At 33.1% G+C, this 26,334-nt stretch overlaps 1 pseudogene; it reads right to left on the bottom strand.

Annotated features, from left to right (window-relative positions):
* Window positions 1-6,306: 6,306 nt before the first annotated feature.
* LOC150020825 (U2 small nuclear ribonucleoprotein A' pseudogene) overlaps window positions 6,307-26,334 on the bottom strand; it is a 146,712-nt pseudogene continuing 126,684 nt past the window's right edge.

The raw sequence follows: 26,334 nt of genomic DNA, 5'->3' as shown, positions 1-26,334 counted from the left end.
CAATTTTGTATTAACTAAGATTCTATTCTACTACTTTTCACATATCTTCTTCTAACATATTGACCTTTGCCTATGAACTCAAAGTAGAAGAAATGTTCAAAGGCCATACATCAAATGTCCAAATTCTTTATGTTTTACATATTTAAATGGACTCCAAAAAAATTCTTCCAATTTAAATTATTTATTTATTTATTTTTAGAGAGGGAGAGAAGAAGGAGAGAAAGAGACAGGGAAAGGTTGATTTGTTCCACTCTTTCACGCATTCATTGGTTGATTCTTGTATGTGCTCTGACAGGGGATTGAACCTGTAACTTTTGGAAATCAGAACAACACTCTAACTGACTGAGATACCCAGCTAGCCCTCCCCCAGATATTTATGTATACAGAAATGTTGAAAGCAGTTTACAATCCTTCTGTATTTTACCATGAATTTCTTACTATATCAGCTTTATCAAAAAATATACATTTATTTTATTTTTAACCTTTGTTATGTTTTATTTTCTATTTTTTACTTTATTTTTAGTATTGACATTAATACAGATATCCCCATTTCCCCCCCATGACCATTACCCTCATGCCCATTTGCCCCCAGCCCTTGCACCCCCTTCCCTCTGCCTATGTCTGTGGGTTATGCATATATGTTCCTTGACTAATCCCTTCAATATCCATTTATGTATAACCTATTAATCTTATGTTTGAATGACTTTCTAAATAATTTACATACATCAGTATACTTTATTCTAAACACTTCGCTGTATGTATCATTACAAAGGAAACTGAGTTTCATGTCTAAGCTGTGGAAAATTCGAAGCGTATGCTAAACCATAAAAATAGGTTGATAGGAGATCAAACGGGAAACTCTAGCACTTCACCCCTTATGATTATTTAAATGTTACCTAGACCGATGGAGCAGTTTCCGAAAGAAGAGCAATGGAAAAAAACATTGGTTTGCTATTAAGGCTTGTAAAGGTTCCAAGCCCCGGGATAATAGAAGTGCTTGCAATAGGAACCCTAGACATATAAAAAGATGAAAGTCAAACAGATTGCTTTGTTTTCTTTTTCTTTTATTTTTCCTTTTTTTCTTGTTGATGCTTGGGGAAACTATAAACATCTCCAGGACATTTGTTGCTCCAAGATGATCCCCTGAGTTTCCTATTTGCAGTAAAAATATGAGATAGCATCAAATATTGGCAGAAGAGTAAAGAATGGCTAAGAAGAGCACTGACATACATAACAAGATAAAGAAAAGAATAGTTCATGGATTAATGACCAGGAATGGTGGAAAGACCAAGGATGGCTTTGGATCAAATACTCCTTCCCTTCTGAGGTATGAAATTCACAAATATCTATGGCATTTTGGGGAAGATGGTGAGTGGAAATATGGAATTGAATTAAATTATAGATGAAATGACCAAAGAATACTATATTGATCATGTCTCTTTAGAACTGACTAATTTGTATTTTCTACTATCAGGGGGAAATGAGTGTTAAATGAGCAGAAAATGCTGTAGACAAATATATTTTATGCCTGAGTTTTATTGCCAGAAAATATTCTGAATAAGACTAGATTTTTAAATGCATCATAAAATGTATTTTGTAAAAGTGGAAAAAACATATTAATCTTGGAAATATACATTTTTATTTTCATGCATTTTTGAAAAGGGATCTTTTGGAGTACAGTGTTTAGGAAAATGTTCATTTTTTGGTTTTAGTTATGCAAATTTAAAGCCAGTCTTGAATGGAGAATGCTGGTGTTAAAATCCTAGCTCAATAACCATAGCCAGTGGGATGTTTTAAGTTGTCTTGTTTATAGCTTATTTTTTTATCCCCAAGCCTGCAGGAATGACATTTTCCCAAGTGAAATAGTCTTGTCTTAGCTATGTAGTATAGTATTAGGTGATGGACCTTTTTTCATGCTGGATATAAAAATAACAGGGGAGTGACAGCTACCTGAGTAGATAGATTGATGATTTAAGGAGGGGAAGAATAGAGTGCATGGCAAGGACTCATTTGTGGAATATCTAAGCATAAGCATCCTTTGAGGTTTCTCAAGGTTAATGAAATAAAATAATTTTCTATAGTCAGGCAGGATGGAAGCTTGCATAATACAAATGTGTTTATCCAAAGAAATAAATGTGATGATGTTTTTGGTTTCAAGATAATGCAACCTGTCCTCAAAGGATAGTCTTTGTAAGAGTATTCTCAAATAATTTAATACTGGGGAACATAGACAATGTTAATTTTCTTACCATTCTTTGGTTTCAAATGTTCTACAATTAAACCATCTTTATTTGCCATCCTCCAAAATTGATAAAAGAACACCTTAAGATACTTCATGATGGGTTAATAAATTTAACTTTTTACTAATTTTGACCATGAAAGTACTTGATAAACACTTTGAAGAAAGAAAGAAAGAAAGAAAGAAAGAAAGAAAGAAAGAAAGAAAGAAAGAAAGAAAGGAAGGAAGGAAGGAAGGAAGAAAAAAGGAAGGAAGGAAGGAAGGAAGGAAGGAAGGAAGGAAGGAAGGAAGGAAGGAAGGAAGAAAGAAAAAGGATTGTGTTGTTAGGATTTTCACTGGCATATTACAACAAATAAAATCAAATATTTAGTGCCTTATATCAATAAATATTTATTTGTTATTCCAAGTGTCTATCCTTAGCAGGCTCATCTTGTTTCACTGCATCTTTATTCCAGTATCCAGCTTTTATTTGGATACCTTAGAAGTCACTGTGGGAAAAACAAGATGTAAAATCACACAATGTCTTTAAAGCTCTGCCTGGAAGTGACATATATCACTTCTACTCACATTTCAACGGCCAAGCCAAGTCAACCATGAGATTCTAGGGTTAGGATTTATAATGCTGCTTCAGAGATGGGCAAAACAGAAAGGAAAAAAGGAATATTTGGCAAATATTAATAAAACCTATCACAAGCATATGTATTCTGATTTAACATATAATACATATATGAAAGTCACTTTTAGGCATCTCTAAGTTCTATTTATGTACCATACACATCCTTTTTTTCTAACTGTAAGTGGTTGTGAAATTTTATTTTTGGTCAGTTACCTCAGTGTCTTAATAATGTGTTGCTCAACAACAATTTCATTTCCTACGGGTAAGAGTACCTGAAATGTTTTTTTGCCAAACTGCATCTTACCCATTTGTGGTGCATGTATTTTAGAGGAAGCTACACCTGTTACTTTGGTTTGTAACTACAAAGTTGGTTCATGTGACCCTATCTAGGTTGAAGATTACAAATACTTCATAAAGACAGTGTAACACATGCTTTTCCAAACACTGCAGGTTGATCATGCTAGCCACATTGATACATGTCAGTTGAAAAATAAATTTTACTATATCTCCCTCAGCATCAATCCTGTACATGTATGACAGCATGTCATAAAAAAAAAAAAAAAAAAAAAAAAAAAAAAACTAAAGAAAATAAAAGATGTCTCTATAATTTTGGACCTGGGAGGAAGTAGACCTACTTGCTGACAGCCAATATTCATCATGTTCATTTAAGTGAATTAAGTGAAAAGATTTAGACAGGGTGAGTAAGACCTGTGGAACTCTCTTTGAAAATGAAATGCATAAAGGAGAAAAGAACAAAAGCAAATGGTAAGGACCAATTGTGGAATGTGTAACCTGTAAAATTATGTAATCTATGAAATAAATGCCCCTTTCTTTCAATAGTAATTTAAAAGTGAGTTTTCAGGTTACCAGGAAACAAAACATCCCAATTTGATTCAAATACTATTTTGAAAAGAATACATGCTTACTGAGTGTGGCCTTGCTCTGTCTACAGCTGCTATCTTGTCCTAATTGCCAGGTTAAGGCCTTGCTCATTTTGACAAAGGTACAATAGACCTGGCTCCCAAGCAAGCAGAAAGAATGATTTATTTATTTTGTTCCTGGAGGTAAGACAACATAAGTAGGCTTCTGCAGCTTTTAGAAGGGCCCATACCAATTTAATAGAATTCTGTAAGTCATAGTAAGGAACATTGAAGAGAATTACTGTTTGAAGAGATATTAACACATAATTTTCCATGCTGGGCTGAAGACATGAATCTTTGGGTTTGGAAATTATGATGGATTCAGGCAAGAATATGTAATACAGTTTCACTGAAAATCAGTATCAGTTAATGCATATAGACTTTTTCACACTTCTTAATGAATGAAATAGATGATGGAGTTCAGTAGTTCACTTAAGTTCAAGTTAACTAACTCATTCAGTCACCAAGTTGTGATAATCAATCTGGTGCAATAGTAATATTGCTTAGGAACCATAGGCTAACAATGGCTTGTATAGTTTCAGAGTTGTAGCTCTGAATTACGCTGCTAAGTCAACACATTTAAAGTTAGCATCAGATCTTTGATGACAGGAGATGAAATGCCATAGGTATTTGCACTTCCTTAAACTTAACTACCAGTTTGATACATTAGTGCTAAGAAAATTTTTTTTCTAAATAGTGTTAAGAGGTAAGCTTAAAAAGATATATTGTTCAAAATAGGTTTAATTTTTGGTTTTCAGATGATGGCCACTAAAGTTTTAGAAGTATTCTATTACAGAATATTTCAGGTCCTTTAATTACCAATTTGTTGTAAATCTACAAGAGGGGTATGTACAAAGAAAACATATGTCAGCAATATTTTCTCTTTGACTTTTGTTTATAAAGTCTCTAAAAATATTGCTTAGGAATCTTGGTTTATATATTGATAATTTATCTGGAAATCATTTTGTTTTTTTGTTAATCTTTAAGTTTTATACATTTTATTAATCATTTATCAGTCCAGAATTATATAGCATGATTTCACTGAAATTATAAATACAATTGTGAGAAATATCACAAATAAATCATTACACCAATCAAAATGATTAATGCACATTTTTTTTACTTCAATTATCACTGATGTATAGCTTTACATATTACTGGAATAAAGATAGCAAGTGGAATTCATAGAAAATACATAGTGATTATAAGGTAGCTTATGTTTTTTAATTTTACAAAGTGAGGGGTGCATGAAACGTTATATTTGCACTTTATTTATCTTTACTTATTTTATTTTTTAAACTTATTTATTTTATTTTTATTTAATCTTAATTGCATATTTTCCCATTATCATTTAAGTCTTTTATACCCTCCACCCCAACAATCACTGCCCTATTGGTTTTATTTTATTAATTGCTTAACTCTATTAGTTTTATTATTTTTAAGAAGTCATATTTCTCCTTGGATCCAAGGTTTCTTATTGGCACAATGAGAGCTGCCCTCAAGTGTCAGTTCAAATAATGTAAATTTATCTATTTATGTAACAATCAAATTTGGACTTCTTACCTGCACTCAATTATTCCTAAGACATTTTAAATACATTAAAAATTTTTGTTTAAATTGTAAGTAATTCATGGATGAAGACTAAAAAGGAAAAGCTATTATTCTTCATGTCTTTTTTAATTGAGGTATAATTAACATATAACACCATATTAGTTTCAGAGGTACAGCCTAATAATTTGACATTTGTATATATTAAAAAGTTATTCTTCTTGTTTTAAACTCTTTTAACTATATAATACATTACATATAAAGCAAAATATTGGCTTCTTTGTCTTAGTAATATGCATGTAAGGTAACTCCATGTCTTTTCATGGTTTTATAGCTCATTTATTTTTAGTTCTAAATATTATTTCATTATCTGGATGTGCCACTGTATATTTATGCTTTTATTTACTTAAGGACATCTTACTTGTTTTCAAGTTTTGGCAATTATAAATAAAGCTACTATAAAGATTCAAGTGCAGGTATTTCTGTGCATGTAAATGTTCCCTTTTCTCTGCATCTTTCCCAAAACTGTTATCTGTTGTCCTTTAGAAAATAGCCATTCTAACAAGTGCGAGGTGATATCTCATGCTTTTTATTTGCATTTACCTGGTGATTAGCAACTTCCCATGTATCTATTAGTCATTTGGATGTCCTTTTTTGTAATTGGATTTTCTTTTTGTTATTGAGTTGTACAAGTTCTTTTATTTTTATATTAACGCCTAATTACATATATGACTTGGAATTATTTTCTTTCATTTCATAAGTTGCCCTTTTTAAGCACAGTAAGAATCCTTTACTTTTATTATTTATAGAAAACTGGAGTTTAGAATTCAAATTATACATTACAAAATTACCAGAATCAGTTTGAAACATCAGTTTGTGTCATAGCCTTTGCTGACACAAACAAGGCTATGACATGTTCAAAATGCAGGACTTGTCCTAAGCGGACATGATATACATAGCTGTGGATACTCAGGCCACACTGCTCAGGACACATTTGTGTCTGTGTCTTCTTCCATCCCCTCTTCACCATCATAGGAGGAGTCTGATCTGCATTCTCTGCCAGGAATCTGACCCAACTGTAGCAAGCCTCTCAGTGGCTCCACTTCAGCCATAATTGCTTCATTCCTACAGCATTCTTGATTGTTTCTCCATCCCCTAGAGATAGCTCACCTTTCTTTTTGTCAGTGGACAAACCAGAACCTGGATTGAAAGTTTTGCTTCTCTTGGAAATATTTTTTATAAGTTGTACACCCCATTTGCCATTGAACACTTTCTCTGCTTCCTGACGCTCTTTTACTTTCACTTCCTGAAAATCCAATATGATTTGTGGAACTTTATAAAGTATATACAGTCTGGAATGTTCCTTGTTTTTACAGGATTTCTCAGGATACTTAGGTAAGCATTGAGAGATAATAAAGGGGCTAGATAACCTACTTCCACAAACTATTGTTGGTGAGAATGGGTTCTGTCAGGGCAGAGCCTAATCGTGTCCCTTACCTACATGGCGTATTCTGTTGCTGTTCACTAATAATGTTTTCAGTCTTCTCAACACAAAACAAAACAAGCAGACAAAAACATTTTCTGGTTTCATTGCCATGGAAGTCAATAACATCAAACTGGTCTAAGGTGGCATTTAGATTTTTACTGACAGGAATTTTATATCCTCGGAAATCAAGCTCAGGGTCCAGCGCCGCCTTTGATCAACTTCACTGTCCCTTTCACCAGCCCCTCCCCTGCGCCCAGTGCACTGCCAGCGCCAGTTGCCTCTGGACAGATCCACCTTCATAAGGCTGCCTTTGCATTTTGTTGATTGTTTCCTTTGCTGTGCAGATGCTTTTTAGTATGATGTAGTTCCACTTGTTGAGTTTTGCTTTTGTTGCTTGTGCTTTAGGTGTCATTTCCAAAAATATCTTTGTTAAGACCAAAAAAAAAAAAAGGTACTTCCCATTGTTTTTCCACTGATAGTGTTACAGTACCAGGTCTTGTGTTTATGTTTTTAATCCATTTTGAATTTATTTGTGTGGACAGTGTGAGATAGGATTCTAATTTCTTTTTTTTTTTTTTGCATGTGACTATCCAGTTTACTTAAAACCATCTGTTGAGACTATCTTTTCCTCATTAAGCATTCCTGTATTCCTTGTCAAATGTTAGTTGACCTTATATATGCGGAGGTTTCTTAATGGGCTGTCTATTCTGTTCTGTTCCATTAATTTATGTGTCCATTTTTATGTCATTGCCATATGATTTTTATTACTATAGCTTTGTAGTATAGTTTTAAATCAGGAAGTGTGATGTCTACAGCTATGTTCTTTCTTGGGATTGTTTTAGCTGTCTGGAATCTTTTCTGGCTCCATAGAAATTTGGGTACATGCTATTTCTGTGAATGAAAAACTAAGCATAAATATCTCTGATAAGTATAAGTGTAAACATTTTCAAAATATGTTAGCAAAATCGACATAAAGAAATAAGTTGCATTTCTCTACACTAACAACAAAATATTTGAAAAGGAAATAAACTATCCCATTCACAATGATGTCAAAAACAATACATCACTTAGGAATAAATTTAATCAATGAAGCAAATATCTGTGCAATGAAAATTGTAAGACTTTGATGTAAGAAAGTGGAAAAGACAAATAAATAGAAAGTTATCCTATGTTCATGGATCAGAAGAATAAATATTCTTAAAATGCCCATGCTACTTAAACCTATCTATAGACTTAATGTAATCCTTATTAAAATCCTAAGGTCATTTTACACAGATGTAGCTTTTATAAATACTTTTTCTTACTCTTAGACTTCTTGTATAATTTTATGCACATTAGCTGTCACAAAGCAGAAGTTTTTAATTTTAATGAAGTCCAGCTTATCAATGATATTTTTTTAATGGGTGTGTCTTTGATGTTGTGTCCAAAAAGCCATTGCCATATTTCATGTCATGTAGAATTTCTCTTATGCTCATTTCTTAATAATTTTACTATTTGTTTTACATTTTAAACAGTGCTTCACTTTCAGTTACTTTTTGTGAAGAATATATCTGTGTTGATTCATTCTTTTGAATGTAAATATATGTTTGTTCCAGCATCATTTATTGAAATCTCTCTAATTTTAATTTCCCAAAACTATTTTTTGTAATGTAATTTTTTTCTTCTAGAAATGTATTTAGTGGGTGCAATATCAAAACAAACAAAGAGTCTGTGGTGATAATTAGACATTTTTGCAATGGTTTTATTGCTCTCTTATGTTCTTTGATAATTTACATTTTCTAAGGAGTAATTTCTATTCCATGTGTATATTTACTTTTTTCATCTTTGTGTTGAAAGGCTACCTCTGGCATTTTGTGGTTCTTGATTGTCTTATAATTTACAATGAAACTAGTAGAGTTCATGCAACTGAGTGTCTGATATGTTTTTAGCTAAATTGGAGGGGGAAATATTTGACTTGGAGCTCAGAAATAGGTAAATAGGGAGGTCTCTGTCTTGGGTAACTAATGCCACATCTGCACAATTTCTACTCAGAGTGTTTATTCTACTTCTATAGAAATAAACTCCAGTAAATGGGCACTCATCTCATGTTGTTAAGAGTGTGTGATGGTGGTGGTAGGAAGGTATTCCATTTATAGATCTTTAATTGCAACTTCAGATTTATATCTCACTCCTACCATCTTGTCAGGCTTAACAATTCTTACTACCTAGGCTTTCACAGATTCAGCAGAACACATGAGCTACTGCTTTTCACATAGATTATGACTTCCTTACTTGTGTCTCAAATTTTACTCATAATTTTTATGTGCTTTTCATTGTATAAAATGCTTTTGAAATATATTTCATTCATTAATGGACCTTTTCACTTTTTTTTCATTCTTGCAACTTTTACCATTTTTATTAAATTGCCATTACTTTAATGGAGTGCGTGTAAGGGAATGTGGGTAAAAACATGTTATGTCCATCATCCTAAACAAGAAATACCATATGGTTTTTATATAGTAATTATCTTTATGATATTGCTATTATCTACTTATTTCCCTCTCTCTTCATTTGTTTTATTAGTTGCCTAACATCATTTCAATCACACTTTAAATTCAGTAAATCTCTAATGGATTACTTTTTGTTTCAAATAGGCTCTTTGTATTCGTCACATTGTGTGTGTGAAGCTATTCAATTTTTAAATCTCTGCTTTCCTCAATCTTTCTCATAAATATCATTGCATCTCTTTTATTCACTCTCTCTTTAGTCTTGAATCTTCAATCTGTTCATTAAAAATGTGCCTATAAATGCACTGAACTGAGCAGTGGCACAGTTATTCTCGCATATATAGGTAAAAGCCAACTAAATATACAGGGATAAGATGTAAATCACCAAATTACAAAGTCATCTTTGTAAATACACATAGATATTGTGATGATAAAAATGGAATAGTTACTTAGTCAGTGGTGGAAGAAATGTTAGAGGATAATAACAGCTATAAAAAGGCTTCTGGCTTGTATAGACTTCAATGTGTAGAATTTTCACATTTACTCAATTTCAAGTACTTAATATTCCAATGGTTTCATTTTTTTAAAAAAGGACATATCTTTCCCTTGAAATTTTAATTAATTTTAACAATATCTAGTAACTGACAAAAATCATTCTCTTTTTTATTTATCAAATAAGAATATCACAATGACAGATGTTTCATATTGCAGTAAGTATCCATCCATTATTTGAGTCTTTACAATCCCATATAAAATAGAAAAAAATGTTATTTATCCATTAGCAGTCTAGTCTGATATGAGTGTGGTAATGTTTTTGGTCATGTTAATCCAACTTTTAATTATTTTCTTCAATGAATATCTCAATTCAATACACAAAGCTTAATTCTTCAGTTACTCATAATGTGGTTTCAACATTATTTTGACTGAGGCTATTTACATAGCTCACTCGTGTCTTAACAAGTTCACTTGAAATTATCTCAGAGAAGACATTCTAGTTTTCTCTATCAAAAACTGTTTTTATCACTCTAAATCAGCAATTTTCAACAGAGTGCTATAAGAATTTTTAAAACATTTAATACCTGACTATTTAGTCAGAGACATTGACCTTCTTTTTCTCTTAGACTGTCAAATTAAAAATATGATAACAGTCAAAAAATATGATAACAGTCAACACAAAGGTATCCTATGAGAATGAATCAAAATTATACCTAATTTTTGTTATTTTCCCCCAAAAATATATATAATAGTATTTCTGGTGTGCCACAGAATTTTAGTAATTAGTTCATGTGTGTAATGAGATGAAAAATGTTGAAATTCACTGCTCTAAACATTCATGTATATTATTTTTCCCACAGTATTGTTGCTGACTGATGTTATTATATATCTTTTCTCTCCATTTTTCTAACTACATTAAGAGATCTCTGTGGTAAGATCTTAGTTTATTTTGTTTACCACTCTACCCACAATAATAAATGCTTAACAAAGCTTCTGCATAGACAGTACTCAATAAACCTTTGCACAATGGTTGTGAATATGAAACAGTTTAACAAAGTCAACTAAATTCATTTTGACTTTTTGTGTTCACTTGTGTAGAGGAAAAAACAGCATACAGATACACTCACTAAATTTATTTGTTTGAATAATAAATAGATAAACAGGTACATTAAACACAATTACTGATACTTTATAATACAGTTTATGTTTCAGTATATGCACACTATTTTATTAATGCTACATATACATCAATATTTTATACATTAATTTATAAGGTGATGTAGTTAGTGTAATAAATTTTCTGTTAATATATGAATTAAAAACATTAGTTAAAACCAATATAACAAATACAGATCAAACATTAATAGACTGTACTTCCTGCTTAAAATAAACATCAGTAAGAAAAAATTTTAAACTTCTCCATTTTTTTCATGAAACTTGTTCATGTAGCCATAAATAGATTTTATATACTAAAAATCAGGATAGACTATTCATCCTATAAATGTATTCCAGACAATCTTTTTCATTCTGGTGATGTTGGGTTGTCCAGGAAAGGTTATTTTCTTATATACCCAATAGCATATCAGGGAAGAAAATTTCCTGCACAATTAATGTTCTGATGGTAGGAGAAGTACAGGGTAAAATTAAAACAATCAGCAATCACAAAAAAATTATTAATCTAAAGCCAAGTAGTACTCAAAGAATGGTTACAAATTAACTGCCAAAAGCATGTGTGGGTAACATTGCAGGCAGAAAGAGCATAAAGGTAAAGAGAGACCGCGTACAAAGCACATGAAGACTAAAGAGAAGTCTATTATAGTTATTATAATGAATAAATTGTGACAAATACCAAAAAATACAAAACAAAACATAATATGCTATGAAAGTGTATAAGCATAATTTGAAGCTCATAATATGCCATTTTGGAAAAAAATGCTTAAGCTGTGACTGAAAGGTGATCAGTACATGTTAGTCTAATAAAGTTAGAGTTCACACAGTGCCATGGAGTAAGAAGAGGAAGGCAAAAGGAGGAGCGGGGATGGGACCTCTCAGAGAAAACCCAGTTTAGTGTATCTGACTGCAGTTGAAATGAAGAAATGAAATTTTAGCACAAATTTCCAAAAGTTCTAGCGATCTACATACATAACGATCTACATACATAGTTGAACATGTTTTTGATGTGTTGGAGAGAAGGACAAAGGAGGGGAGGTGTGGAACCAGATTTCATGGAACAGATCGATATTGGAACATACGCACTTGGGCGCTGTACAGTAAGAATCAGGTGGATCACAGTCTGAAGCTTTGAAGTAATGTTCAAAAGTTTCAGTTTATTGCAATTTTGAAGACTTGAAAAGTTTTAAACTGTTATAGTTTGGTACAACATGTTAATTTAAAACTGACAATAAAGAAAGAAATATTTTTTGAACTTTCTAAATACCAATTTCAATGCCAATTTTATTACTATAGCATAAACAGAGAGGATATTCAAATAACTGAAAAAAGTCTCAACGATTCCAATAAATAGAGGAGCATGCAGCATCTTAGTTAGATCATTTCTTAATACAGCTCTTAAAACTGGCTTACACAATTTTTAGGTGACCTACACAGTTTTCTTGACCTTTTTTTGGCAGATAAAGTTTTAAAGAAAAGATCATCTTGTTAAATTCTTAAAAGTCAAAAAGAAATCTAAAAGCTATTTTAAAGAATTAGAAAAGGCCAAAACACTTAAAATCTTGCAACATTGTGTTTTTTTCACACTATAGAAACTGCCTTTAAATGGCAGTTTCAGAATTATGTCATTTTAAATTTGTTATCTGGCAAGATGCTTTTTAAATTCATAAATAACTGGTTCTTCATTACTGTGTTAGAGATTTGAGAGGTAATTGCTTTCTGAGTCATTTACTATGTAACTGATAACAATGGAGCTAAATATTTTTATGTATATACAAATATATAATAAAATACAAAATATATATGTAAAATATATCATTAATACAAGTTATATTTTATATAATATTTAAATGTATGCAATATGTACACACATATATACACACATCTGTTTATGTACACACACATACTCAGACACAAATACATAGCACACATTCAGAGCACTAACAAGAAGTTTCATATATTTTTCCAATGGTAATTTGGATAACACCAAGTATTAAGAAAAAGCTTACATACTTCAAAAGAAATTTCATATTTTGTATCATAAGAAGACATAAAAGCAAAAATGAAAATAATTTTCTTTTGAGTTTTGGATGAGTCTTTTAAAGCTAAAAAATAATTTACAGATTAGAACTTCAAGTTATTTTCAGTAGAAACTGAGATCTACTGGAGATGCAATAGGGACTGTTTTGTAGGAGTGGAGCTTTGAGCATTGTTACAACTTTATCCAAATTAAACAGGTTTCATTATATGTTGAAGTCCTGAGTTTTGTGTGTATCTGTGTTTAATGACAAGTAAGCAACAACTAAAAAATTCAGGGAGAAAAAAGAGGAAATTTAAAAAGAGATATATATTTCAAATATAGCCTAACAGCATTACTAAATAAAAGCAAAATCAAAGATTCAAAGATGAAACTTGAGCAGTTTGGGTGACCAAAAACAAAACCTCATTAGTTATTTCATCTCTACCTCCATCTACCTAGATATTTCAGTTTCCTTTTCAAAGACGCGGTTACAGACTGATGGAGGTGAAAAAGGTAGCGTACATATGAGTACTTGTCTGTTGTTAATCCTTTTTATCTGTCAGAAAATAATCACCTGTTGTCAAATACCTTTTAGTTAATAATTTGTGAGATAAATGACCATTGTCTCAGGGGAAAACAACCTCATGAGGAACTCCTTCATCACCTCAACCCATAAATATCTAAGACTATTTAAAATTCTGAAGTTTATGAAGGATGGATTTTCTAGATATAGTTAAAATATTCTTAAGTGCTAAATGTAAGGGATTTAAAATGTGCTCAAAGCAATAGATATGTTTACAATGAGCTATAACTCAAGTCAGAATTTGCTTGAGAGAGCTGTAAATTAAATATTAGGATGACATAGAAGGGAGTGAATTTACTTTTATCCAGAAAAGATCAGAGAGAGCTTCATGGAGAAGTCTTTCATGAAGAACAATAAGTGTTCTTGACTTTTGTCCCATAGGGAGACATCTTTACAATTCTGCAACATCAGCAAACCTGGAAACACACTCTCTCGGTACACCAAGGTTATTTGTTACACAATCAACCTTGAAAAGATAGTCTGGAACAAAGGCAGTCAGTATATAAAATGGCAGAAATGTGAGCGCTGAAGGAGAATTATTTCCCAACAGAGAAAACTAGGCTACTGTAATAAACCCCCTGAGAGATTCTGGACTAGGAAAGCAGCACTGTGAATTAAAGGAAGATGAGTTAAACCAAAAAATCACATAGAGTGGATTAAAAGAGCTGACTAGGAGTCATTAAAAATAGAGTAAAATGATTATCTGAGAATTTAGATATAGGAAAGGATATATATTTTTATAATATAAAATAACTATACTTGTATAGATGCTATCTTTATAATTAATTGACAAGTAGAAATGGACCAGAAATTTACATATAAGTGATTCACAAAATGATTGTGCTTATCATCATTATCAGTTAAAATATTAAATTTTTTGCTTGTAAATTGGATGTAGAAAATGCTTGTTTCTTTATAGAGAATGGTATCTTTGTTATTGACTCTTATATTGGGAAAGGGAAAATTTCTCCTTGTTCTTCTTAGTTTTTCTGGCTGGTATAACAAATTAATTGCCAAAAAAAAATTATGAGGACAAAGGATTCAAATTTATTTTATGCATGCAGAAATCTTATAAAAATGGGACCTAAATAAAAACAAACAGCTTTTATACTTTGCAGGCAATCAATCAATCAATCAATTCATGAGAAATTGACAAGACAAAGAAACTTGGGCTTGGCTGCTTAATTAGTGAAGAATCTAAGCAGAGTTTGGGTTTAGGGAAGTCAATTAGTAAAGAAGTAATAAGGTTTCTTTATACAGGTTGCCAAATCTTCAGTTTCCTCTAGCAATAAGATGTCTTTCTATCTCCTGGTGCAGGAAGGGTACATTTCACATGAAACATTTATTTCCTGATTTTAGGGGGACAGACAGAGGAGGGTCATAGTGTTCTTGTGTTGGTTGTTTCTCAAGTAACTGTAATTCAAAAATAATCCATATGGCATTTGGGCATATTTTGAGTGGTCTGCCCTGAGCCCCATCTCTTATACAGAGTAATTAGTTTTGTTTGAGAATCAACACATTGGGTGCCTAGTATATTTCAGTTGTTTGTAAGAAAAAGATATTTTCAAAGCTAAATGATAAGCAAGTGCATTTAAATAATAAATAACCTTAAATTTAATATACATTTATAAAATATCCACTTAAGAAATATGAAGATAATGGTGAAAATCAATGGTTATAAATATATGTATTTTTCACCAAGGCGATATTATAAATTTTATCCAATTCATGTTGTATAGAAATGATAGGTACATTATTTATTTTAGCTTCTAAAATTGACAATTTAGTTATCAACAAAAAATGAAATTTATCACTTTTTATGAGTAATCTGAACTACAAAAGCATGCAGAATTTAAAGTACAACAAGGTAAATTTGTATTTCAGAAAACCCAAAATACATGTAAAAAGAAAGGTTATTTCATGTGTGATTTTGGATTGATAATTAAAATCAGTTTCAAAATATGCAAAAGCAAATAAAATATCTTATGTACACTTTTAAATATATGTACATAGTAAATTAATCATAAAGTAAATCTTAAGACAAACAATGCTATAATAATTTCCATGGATTTGGATATGTGTATTCAAAGTCACACTGTCTGGATTTTTAAAATGGATTTACAACATTGGTGGGAAGTGGAGGTTGGAAGTGGTAGCTGATATCCTTGATAGTTTTAGTTCAGAAAAAATAACTGACATGACTATGCTATGATGAAGCTTGATCAGATAAAATTCTTGATAATACAAGTGAGGTGAAAAAAGGGGGGTTCTGTGGGGAGTGACCTCACAGAGTAAGCTGTTTATAAATTCCTAACTGGGCAGGTCATGGTATGTAGTCACAGCCCTGGCCTATAAATTTCCAGTAAAAGTCTTATCTTTGCCTTAAGTAAGCTCTGTCCATTGTTTCTGTACATCTAGGTTAGCACACCCTTTGAAATATGCAGTAAACACCCTGAAGACAACAGATAATCTTGTTAAATTTGCTGTAATATTTTATTTTTATTTGTTTTTCCTAAAATATTTATTTTGTTTGTTTACACAATCTTATAGTAAATCTTGTTCCTTACACACACTTCATAAGTCCCCTACTGCCACCATCACCCTGTGGAAATTAGAGAAAGGCAAGAGAGTGAGAGCGAGAGCAAGAGCGAGAGCGAGAGAGAGAGAGAGACAGAGACAGAGACAGAGACAGAGAAACAGAGAGGCAGAGAGAGTGAGCAGGAGAGAACATTTGAGTTGGTGAAGAGCAAAGAGAATAGTAGGATGAGATACTTTTCAGGTGAAAGGATTAAAATCCTGGGTGTTCAAATAAAAGTAATCATGAATTTTCTTGAAAATTCCAGAAATTGTGGAATGACTCTGAACTTCCTATAAGTCATTGGATAAAAGACTTAAATTAAATTTATCTATCTCTTATAGTATCAAGCCAATAGTTGGCTCACAATATTTAGTTTATATTGATGTCTTCTTGTGGTTAAATTTTATTAAAAACTATTTTATAGTAACAAACTGTTTTTACAGTAATCTACTTTTAAAAATCATTCTTAATATTTTAAAGACATGAAAATTTTATTACTTACTGTGGAGTCCCTAAGGCGGTTTGACGTTGTAGTCAACACCGGCAACTCCTGCGGCGCACCTGAAGCCAAGCTGTATTGACTCTGTCTTTCCCTTGGATCCTTCAGCTGCGAAGAGAGGGGGGGTCTGCTGCATGGGCAACAGCAGACCCTCCATATCACCCTGCCCAGGCTCTGTAGCTTCAGCTTCACTGGAGAGGACACTCCAGCGTCATCGCAAGATGTCGATTCAACACGGGAGGAGACAGATACCGTGTCACTCCCGAGTTGGACTGCACAACCATTCTCGGCGGTGCAGATAGACTCTTAAGAAGCTACACCATCATCTCTCGAGACGGACGGCTGCCGACGACGACTGTGGAAAACAGTAAGTATGATTTGGGCATTATTTTTTGCTGTCTTTTTAACAATTGGTCCAAAATAGTAAGGGCTTTTAATCCATAGTCTAAATTCTTATTTGCATAAATCTATTTAAAAACATTTCAGATGAGAGGTTTGAGTCAAGCTATAATGTGGCAGAGATAAGCCATGTTTGTAAAAGTTGGATGAAAAACACTAATTAAAATTTTCAGGCAAATAAGAAGATGGTACTTGTAAAAATCTGGATAGCTCCTCAGTTATATCCTCAAAGAGCCATTTTACCTCTAGGAACCCAACATAATTTCAGTCTTGATTCCAACCTCATAATTTCATAAATTCTCTCTTGCTAGTGTCTCAAAGTATTTGATGAATGCTGATTCATATGAACAAAACACACAAGAGACTGACATATAGAAAGCGTAAAGTATTTTGCATATTTAAGCTAAATTATAAATATAAGACTTAAGAAATTAGTTCTTTGACTATGTTTAAGTAAGATGTTTTCTGAGTAATTTACTTTACAGAAAAGGAAATTATCAAAAAGTCCCTTGTTGAGAAAGGACTTACTATAGAAAATACTAATTATTTAATTTAATATTATATGGCACAGTAATCCCTCTCTATGTTGCGGTTCACTTATCATGGCCTCATTATATCGTGGGATTTTTAAAAATATTATATTTAATTATTTATCACGGATTTTTCGCTATATCACGGGATTTTGCCGTACTGTTTACGTATGTTGTTAAAGTTATATAGGTTTAAGAGTGTAGAATAAATGTAAAGTTCCTACTTCATGTGGGGTTCTGAAATGTAATACCCATGATAAGTGAGGGAATGCTGTATTGACAACTGACAGTAGGATATATCCATCTCTAAAATGGAGGTAAAAGTAATCTTCAAATCATCCTGGTAGACTTTCTACTGTATCACCCAGAAGTAATTAGGAGATGTTTTATCACTGAACGCTTTTGCTGCTTTTTTTTCTTGCAACCGGGGTGGTATGGTCAAGTACATTTATTGAAGTAGTAAAAAGAAAAAAAGTGGGGGACAGAACTTTGAAGTAGCTATCTGTTCGTAACCCCAAGAGCAGACAGCCACACAGGGAGAACCCAATCAACGTAGCATAGATGAAACAGAGAACTATACTGTCAACACAGAGTAGATCATCACTAAAAGTTATGAATTATCCTCCTGGACCTTTCTAAATTCTTTTTTTTTTTTTTTTTTTTTTTTACTTGTCACAAATGGCAATATTTTATTCTTTTTTATGTCTGAATAATATTTCATTGTACATATAAACCACATTTCATTTATCCACTCATCTATCAATGGACACTTAAGTTGTTTCCATGTCTTGGCTATGGTAACTAATGCTGCAATAAACATGGGAATGCACATATCATTTTGAGTTAGTGTTTTTTTTTTTTCCCCTTTAGATAAATACTCAGAGGTTGAATTACTGGGTCATATGGTAGTTCCAATTATAATTTTTTGAGGGACCTACATACTGTTTTCCATAGTGGTCGCACCAATTTACATTTCCACAAATAGTGCACAAGGGTTTCCTTTTCTCCACATCCTCTCCAACACTTGCTATTTCTTGTCTTTTTTTTTTCTTTCAGATTTAATGTGTTTTATTGATTAAAATATTACATTTGTGCCAATTTCCCTTCCCTCTGCTCCCCTCCACCCGGTGGCCCCCCTCCCTCCAGTTGTCCCCCCCTTTTAGATTATGTCCATTAGTTGTGCATACAGTTCCTCCCAACCTCTATCCGTCTATTCCATTCCCTCCTACCTTGATCCCCAATTCCTATATCATCTCCCTCCCTTTCCCCATTCCCCCTCCCTGTTGACCTCCCCCCAATATGCTTCCCGTACCCACAGTTCCTTTTCCACTCTCGTTGCCTGTTTAGTTTGCCTTTGTTTCATCTCCCTAGCTTCTGTTTTTTTAAACCAGTCCCTTTAACATCTCATATAACAGTGGTTTGGATCTAATGAACTCTTTCAGTTTTATTTTGTCCTGGAAACACTTTCTCTGTCCTTCTATTCTGAATGACAATTTCGCTGGATAGAGTATTCGTGGTTGTAGGTTTTGGATTTTCATTACTTTGAATATTTCTTGCCAGTCTCTTCTTGCCTGTAGGGTTTCCCTTGAGAAGTCAGCTGATAGTCTAATTGGAACCCCTTTGTAATAATTCTTTTCTTCTCTCTTGCTGCTTTTAAGATTCTCTCTTTATCTTTAATTTTTGACATTTTGATTATAATGTGTCTTGGGGTGGTTCTCCCTGGGTCCAGTCTCTTGGGAACTCTCCTTGCTTCCTGGACCTGCAAGTCTATTCCCTTCCCCAAGTCTGGGAAGTTCTCCTTTATTATATTTTCACTCAATTTTTCAAGTTCTAGTTCATCTTCCTCATTCTCTGGCAAACCAATGATTCTTATGTTGGGCCTTTTATAGCTGTCCCAGAGGTTTCTGATCCTCTCATTGTTGCTTCCCATTTCCTCTCGCTGCATTGGTTGACTGCTTGTTCCTTCTCCATATTCCAGTTTGTTGAAATGAACTCTGGATTTTTTTTTCTCACCATCTATCTTGTATGCGGTTTTGTTCCTTTCGTTATGAAAGTTTTTCGCTTCTTTCTTATCTTTTTCCTGCTCTTTTGTGAATTCTGTAAGCCACCTGATAACAATGGCCCAGAACTGAGCCTCTGACAGGTTTCTTATCTGTTCATCTGTCAGGTTCTCTATCTGCTGCCTGGTGAGTTGTGTCACCGGGATTTCTATAGTTGTCTGCCTCATTTTGACAGATGCGTTTTGTTTTCTTGGGCCGGCTGTCCGGGGCAGTGCCTGTGTATGCGTCACAAATCAGCGACCGGCGCCTGCCTGTCCGCGACCTATTTCGCAGCCCTGTGGTGCTTTCTTTGGGGGCGGGGGTCCAAGATGGATTCACACAGTTATTCAGCTAGGAGACCGGGATCCGTCCTCCCGCCCCCCTGGGCCTCACTGTTCAAGGCGATGCGGCGGCCGCTCTCCCCAGCGCTGGAGTCGCGCACCGCCAGGGGATTCCTCGCCGCCGCCGCTGTCCAGGTGCGACCGCAAACAGCACTGCCCTCTTTAACTCTTACCTGCCCAAGTGGCACCGCTGGTTTATAACTTCATATGTTGGACTTCCGTGTAGTTTTATTTTCTGGAATTTCTAGTTATCCTTTGTTTTGAAGTAGTTGTATGCCTCTCTAGTTGTAGAGGGAGACCTAGCGTGTCCGTCTAAGCCTCCATCTTGGCCGGAAGTCCCTTTCTAAATTCTTACTGTAGCATGTAAATTATGCATATGCTCCTCAAAGCCCCACGGAATAAGAGATAGTGAAGCTGAGATCCCACACCTTGGAGAAGAGGGCCTTTGGCAGAATTAGAATTACGAAACTGCAAAGGCTTTGAGGGTGACTAGCTGCCCCACAGATTGTATGGAGAATATGACTCAAAGGCAAACATATCTACAGCATCATGAGGCAAAACCAAAAGCATACAGGGAAGACAGCCCTGAATAGGCCGAACGAACAGACCACGGGATCAACACTTGCGATTTCAGTAGCAGATGCCGACAAGCTATACAGAAACCTGAGAAAGGCTCTAATGTGGAAGCCAAAGGGAAAAGAGAAAAGCAATCGATTGTTAGTCTGCAGGTCCCAGGTCTCCCGATCCTTTCACTGCAAGTTTTTGCATGTCTCAAGTCTGCCAAGGGCCCTTTTAAGGAGAGACTATTACAGAAGAATGGATTTTTTCCTAAGAGAGTACCTTAAATAGACTTTTTAAATTAGAAAAGATTGACACACTCCTGCCTTTTATCTAAGAAACAATAATTTGTAAGATGAAATTCAATTTTAAAGATGGTAAAAAGAAATGTACTTCAAGAGTAAGAAAAAACTAGTAATAAAAATTCTTAACATAATTTGTCAACCTCTAACCTATCCTACATTGCATAATATTTGGTTCTCTTGCCTGGACTAAATCAAATTTAAAGGGAAGTGACTCTTCAATGTTCAGAATAATGAGCCATATACATAACTGTATTTGTAACCAGGAATTATTTCAGCAGTCCAGAGAATTACCTTGAATTAAGAAGTATTTTCATAGTTTTCTTGCTTCTTAATTTTTATTTTCTGAAATGCCTTACTTTCCACACCTCCTATGTATCTGAAATCACAGACTACAGTGAAGTTCTATTATCCAATTTGTTGTAACTACATGGATAAGTGATTCTGTCAATACTACTGAGTATTAGGATATATCCATTAACTGTAGTTTAATTAACACCAGATTATTTGCTCAGATGGTTTTTTGGTTTTATGATATAATTGTCAATATGAGTTGAAGTGTGTATCAGGGAACACTTAGTTGTTTCTTTATGAAACTTTTCCTTTGAGATATGTGTAAATGTAACAAGAGGGTTTTATGGGTTTATGTAGTTGCACTGCTAAGATAATTTCTTATAAATTCTTATTTTCTTTAGCTATCTTTCTTTTATTTAGATTTTAAATTCATTGATGTACTTCCCTTTATATTTGCAATAGCCAGGAGTTTTCCTCATGTTCTGAAGATCTGCTACTTTATATGCTCATTTTGGGGACCCTTTGTACTCTATTTTGCAAATATTTTGAATTTTGAGTTTCCCCCCTCTACTATATCATGAAAATGTTCCTTTCTATGCAGTTGTAAATATTTATTGACATAGACATACCCAGATGCACTTCGACTGACTGAGTTGTTCTTAGGTTTACTATATATTTAACAGAGATTTTCATTTGTGATTTTTACAGTCCATGAAGAAGACACCTTAAAATTTATGGAAGTGTTTCTATTTCCCAGAATAGTTGTGAGCTCTTCATATATTCATAACTGGAAAATAGGATGCTAAATGTGTTGATATGCTTAATAATACTATACATAGATAGGCACTATGCCACTGGATTTCCAAATGGCCTACCAGATACTAAATAAGTGATAAATATGTTTATAATTTATCTGAGCCTGCAATTTGACTTTATATCATATGTGAATGGAGGATGTCTTTGCTTAATTTTACATACACCAATCTTCTTTTCATGATATAAGTACTAAGGGAAACTTATATGACACTTTATATTGAATTTGTTTGAAATTTTACCAAGATATTCTTTCATTGGAGTTGTCAGTACAACATAGTGGTATCTGTTTATATCTGTTGCATTTGTATAATCATGCCAGTTTATGTGTGTGTTGAAATTGACATTTTATTGGGCTGCCCAAAAAGTTTATTTTGTTTTCTCTGTACAATAACTCTAGTAGTACTTAGTTGTCTTTAACTTCATTTGAAACAAGTTTCTTATATTGTATTGTGACAGCTGTCACATTAGCATGCATTTTTTAAAAACATCAAAATTGGTGAATTTTTGTGAAGGCATTTTAATATTGAAGATGGAAGAAGATATGCAACACTCTTAGTGTATTATGCTTTATTATTTCAAGAAAAGTAAAAAGGCAACTGAAACTCAAAAAAAAAAAGATTTGTGCAATGTGTGACTGATCAAACCTGTCAAAAGTGGGTTACAAAGTTTTGGGTACTATTGACATTTTGGCCAAGTAGTTCTTTGCTGTGGGGCTGTCTTATGCATTGGAAGATATTCAGCAGCTCCCGTGGCCTCTACCCACTAGAAACCAACAGCAGGAATAGCCAAGTACTCAAAATATCCAAGTCAATAGTTATTGCTGAAAGTGAAAATGTGTCTTTTATCTTACAGAAAAAATGAACTTTTTAACCAACCCAATATTATAAAGGATCTAACATTTAGACTTTATATATATTAATGCAATTTTTACTCATTCATACAATTAATCAGTTATTGCCACAGTAAGTCTGCAGTAAAAATCAGCCACAGATTCAGTAGCATACAACCATCTACATTAATTCCTGCTTTTGTGTTGACTGAGTAGATAGTCAGGGTTTGGGATGATTTAGGGCTGACTTGTCTCCAATCACAAAGTTGAGTTCAGATGTATCTCAAAAGTTTCACAAACTCTTTGAACCAGAGATAATCTGAGACATCTTTTTGCTGTTGTTGTTCAAATTCAGAAACAGTATACTCCAAATGAGTAAACACAGTTCATATTTGTACTCACATGGCATCTGTTAATATCAGTTGGCTAAAGTTGATCACATGACCATATCAAAAATTGTGAAATTCACTCTACTCATCATAAAGTCAAAGCAAGATACATGATTAATGAGGTGGGGAAGTATAATACATGTCTCCCTTGGAAGATGTATTATGAAATGACAGAGTGAATGTTGTCTGGTAAACAATCTAAAATAATAGCAATTATATTGATTTTTAAATATTAGAAAATTATATCCAATTGTTATGACTTTTATTCAAGACAGTTGAGTGCTTTAAAAAAATACATCCTATTTCATCTGCACAAGGGATACTCAAAGTAGACTATATTATAAAAGAAAGAACCTTATAAATAGAAATAAATGAAACCAGGTAAAGTAGATTCTCTCACCATATAGTAGTCAGAAAAATGTCTCCCTAAATGTATTCATATCCAAATCCCCAAAACAGATTAATGTGTTATGGGAACTTTGCAGATGTGACTAAATTAAAGATTTTGAGATAGAACTATTATTGTCAGTTATCTGGATGCTTATAAGAAATACATAGAAGGGTCAAAGTCAGAGAAATAAATGTGACTACAGAAGTAAGTGTCGGTGTGACATTATTTCCACAGGAGGGGCATGAGTTGAGGACTTTATAAGCTGAAAAAGGCAAAAACCCAGAGCACCAAAAACATCCAAAAGGAACACAGCCTTGCTTTAGCTCAATGAAACTGATTTCGGACTTTGGAGCTCTAGAACCATAAGATAATAACTTCTTTTTAAGCCAGTAAAGTTGTGGTAATTTATCACAGCAGCAATGGGAAACTAACACACCTTGCCTGATTTTAAGAGTTACTACAAAGCTAGCAAACTAAACAAGTGTGGTATTTGCAAAGGGAAAGACAAATGGATCAATGAAACAGAACAGAGTCAATAAATATACCCACACAAACATGACCATTTGATTTTTGACAGAAGTGCAAAATAAATTCATTTGAGAAAGAATAATCTTTTCAACAAATGGTACAGGAATAATTTACAACCACAAGCTAACCATGAAAAGAACCTTGACCTAACTAACTGTAATACCTTATACTAAAATTAACTCAAAATACAAGACAGATTGGATTATAAAATAGAACAAAACAAAACAAATCTATAAAACTTTTGGTGAAATAGAGGAGGATATTTTCCTGGCATGGATTAGGCAAAGGTTTATATACATGATACCCAAAGAAAAATAAATAGAAGAAACATTTATAAATTAAACTTTATAAAAATTAGAAATGTTTATTATGTGATCTAAAATATTAAGAGAACAAAAAGGCTGCAGATTGAGAGCAAATATTTGCAAGCAACATCTATCAAAGGACTTATATCAATAATATATAAAGAACCATCCCTTTGTTGATATTCTCATTTTGTTCATATATCACTTTACTAATCTTAGTTCTTTGACCTGGTTTTCTTTTATTCCTTGAACATAAATAAGAAAGTTATATTAACTGTTTTTTCCTAGTAAGTCTGATGGCTGGACTTCCTCATGAATGAATCTGTATCATTTTTTTTTCCTGTGAATAGGTCATACTTTTCTGATCCTTTGTATGCCCTGTGATTTCATTGTTGGTGAAATCTGGACATTTAAACATTATTGTTTGGTAACACTAGAAATCAAGTTCTCATTTCTCAAGATTTAGCTTTGTTCTTTTGGTTTGTTTTGAATGTTGGAAGGTTGTAGTAGTACATTTGCTTTCATAGACATGTCCTTAATAAAAAAGAGCTAAAAAGAAGAAAAAAATAGAGAAAACAAAACAAAAATGCAATACCATACAAAAGCAATAAAGCAACAAAAAACAAACTCCTTTCCTAGTCTTTGCCAGTTAGATCTCTTCTAGGGCATTCCTTCAACCACTTAGCCAGATTTGCACTGAGACTAGGGATCAGCTCAGGGTAAAAGCTCATGATTTTTTAAAGTCTTCTAAGCATGCAGGTGGCCTTCTAAATATCCTTATGTATCCAAGTGTTTTTGAATGTCCTAATTCCCCAAGAATTTCTTCTATATTTTCCCTCCAGGCCTTAGCCTGTCTAGTGTACATCTTAATCCCAGCCATCTGCAGGTTGTAAATTTACCTGCCAGAATTTCTTAAGTAGAGGCTGCTGCTTCTGGACTGAGTTTCAAGTTAGGAGAAATAAAGTTGAACACCCTTCGTTAGTCCTTCAGATAGCTTCTGAGAAGTTAGTACAGATACTCAGAATAATTTCTAAATAAGATCTGTTATGCTCCCTCTCAAACATGGTATCAGGGCATGCACAGTGGGAACACAGTCTGTAGCCATTTCTAGACTGACAATGGGGAGGAGTAAGTGCAAGTGAAACACCCAGAGCTTTCCTACTATTTTAAAGTTCCTTTTTTCTTGACTGTGCAGTGTTTGCTTGGTTGCTGTAAATCTTCGACTGTTTTTCAGAGTTCTGAAAGAATTGATTATAACAGTGCCTTCCTTGATTTTTTTTTTTTTTTATTTGTGGGTATGAGAGTTTGGAGCTGCTTACACCAGAATGAGAGACTAATAAACTTTGACCTTTAGTACTGTCTTACTTTTCCTCACATAAACACCCCAATACTTTATACCTCCTGTCCTTGACCTTTTTTTTTCAGATAATACAAAGTAGCATGTTAAAATTCACAAACATATAATGAACTTTTATCACATCCATGTATATGGTTATTATGGCATTTGTTATTAACTTTTACAGAGAAACAATGGACAAATATATATCACTTTTATGCTAAAGATGTTTTGATACATATAGAAAATAATTTTGAATGTTATTTAAATTTTTTGAGAAGACTGAATATGTTAAGATCATAACTTTTTAAGAAATATTGTTCATTGCATAATAATGTATTTTAATTTATTTTGGATATTTCTGCAAATCTACTCTACTGAAAATAAGTTGTATTTTAAATTATTTTTGAAACAAACAAAAGAGATAGGACATATAAAGAGTTCTTTGACTGAAAAACACTCAATTTTTTACAGCATCAATATAAAGTATCAAAGGGGCAGGTGTCAGAGCATGATTTCACTAGGAAAAAAATAAAAATAACACCAAAGCCTTTGTGACAGATGTCAAGCATGCTGACAACCGTTAAAAGAAAAAATCATTTTCCTGATCCTGTGCAAGGAGGCAGCTTGTAAGATT

The sequence above is a fragment of the Furipterus horrens genome, unplaced genomic scaffold (genome assembly GCF_987537825.1).
Source record: "Furipterus horrens unplaced genomic scaffold, mFurHor1.1.pri manual_scaffold_1, whole genome shotgun sequence".
In the NCBI taxonomy this organism is placed as follows: domain Eukaryota; kingdom Metazoa; phylum Chordata; class Mammalia; order Chiroptera; family Furipteridae; genus Furipterus; species Furipterus horrens.
Note: the sequence above shows the minus strand (reverse complement) of the source record. Positions and strands in the feature narration are given on the sequence as shown.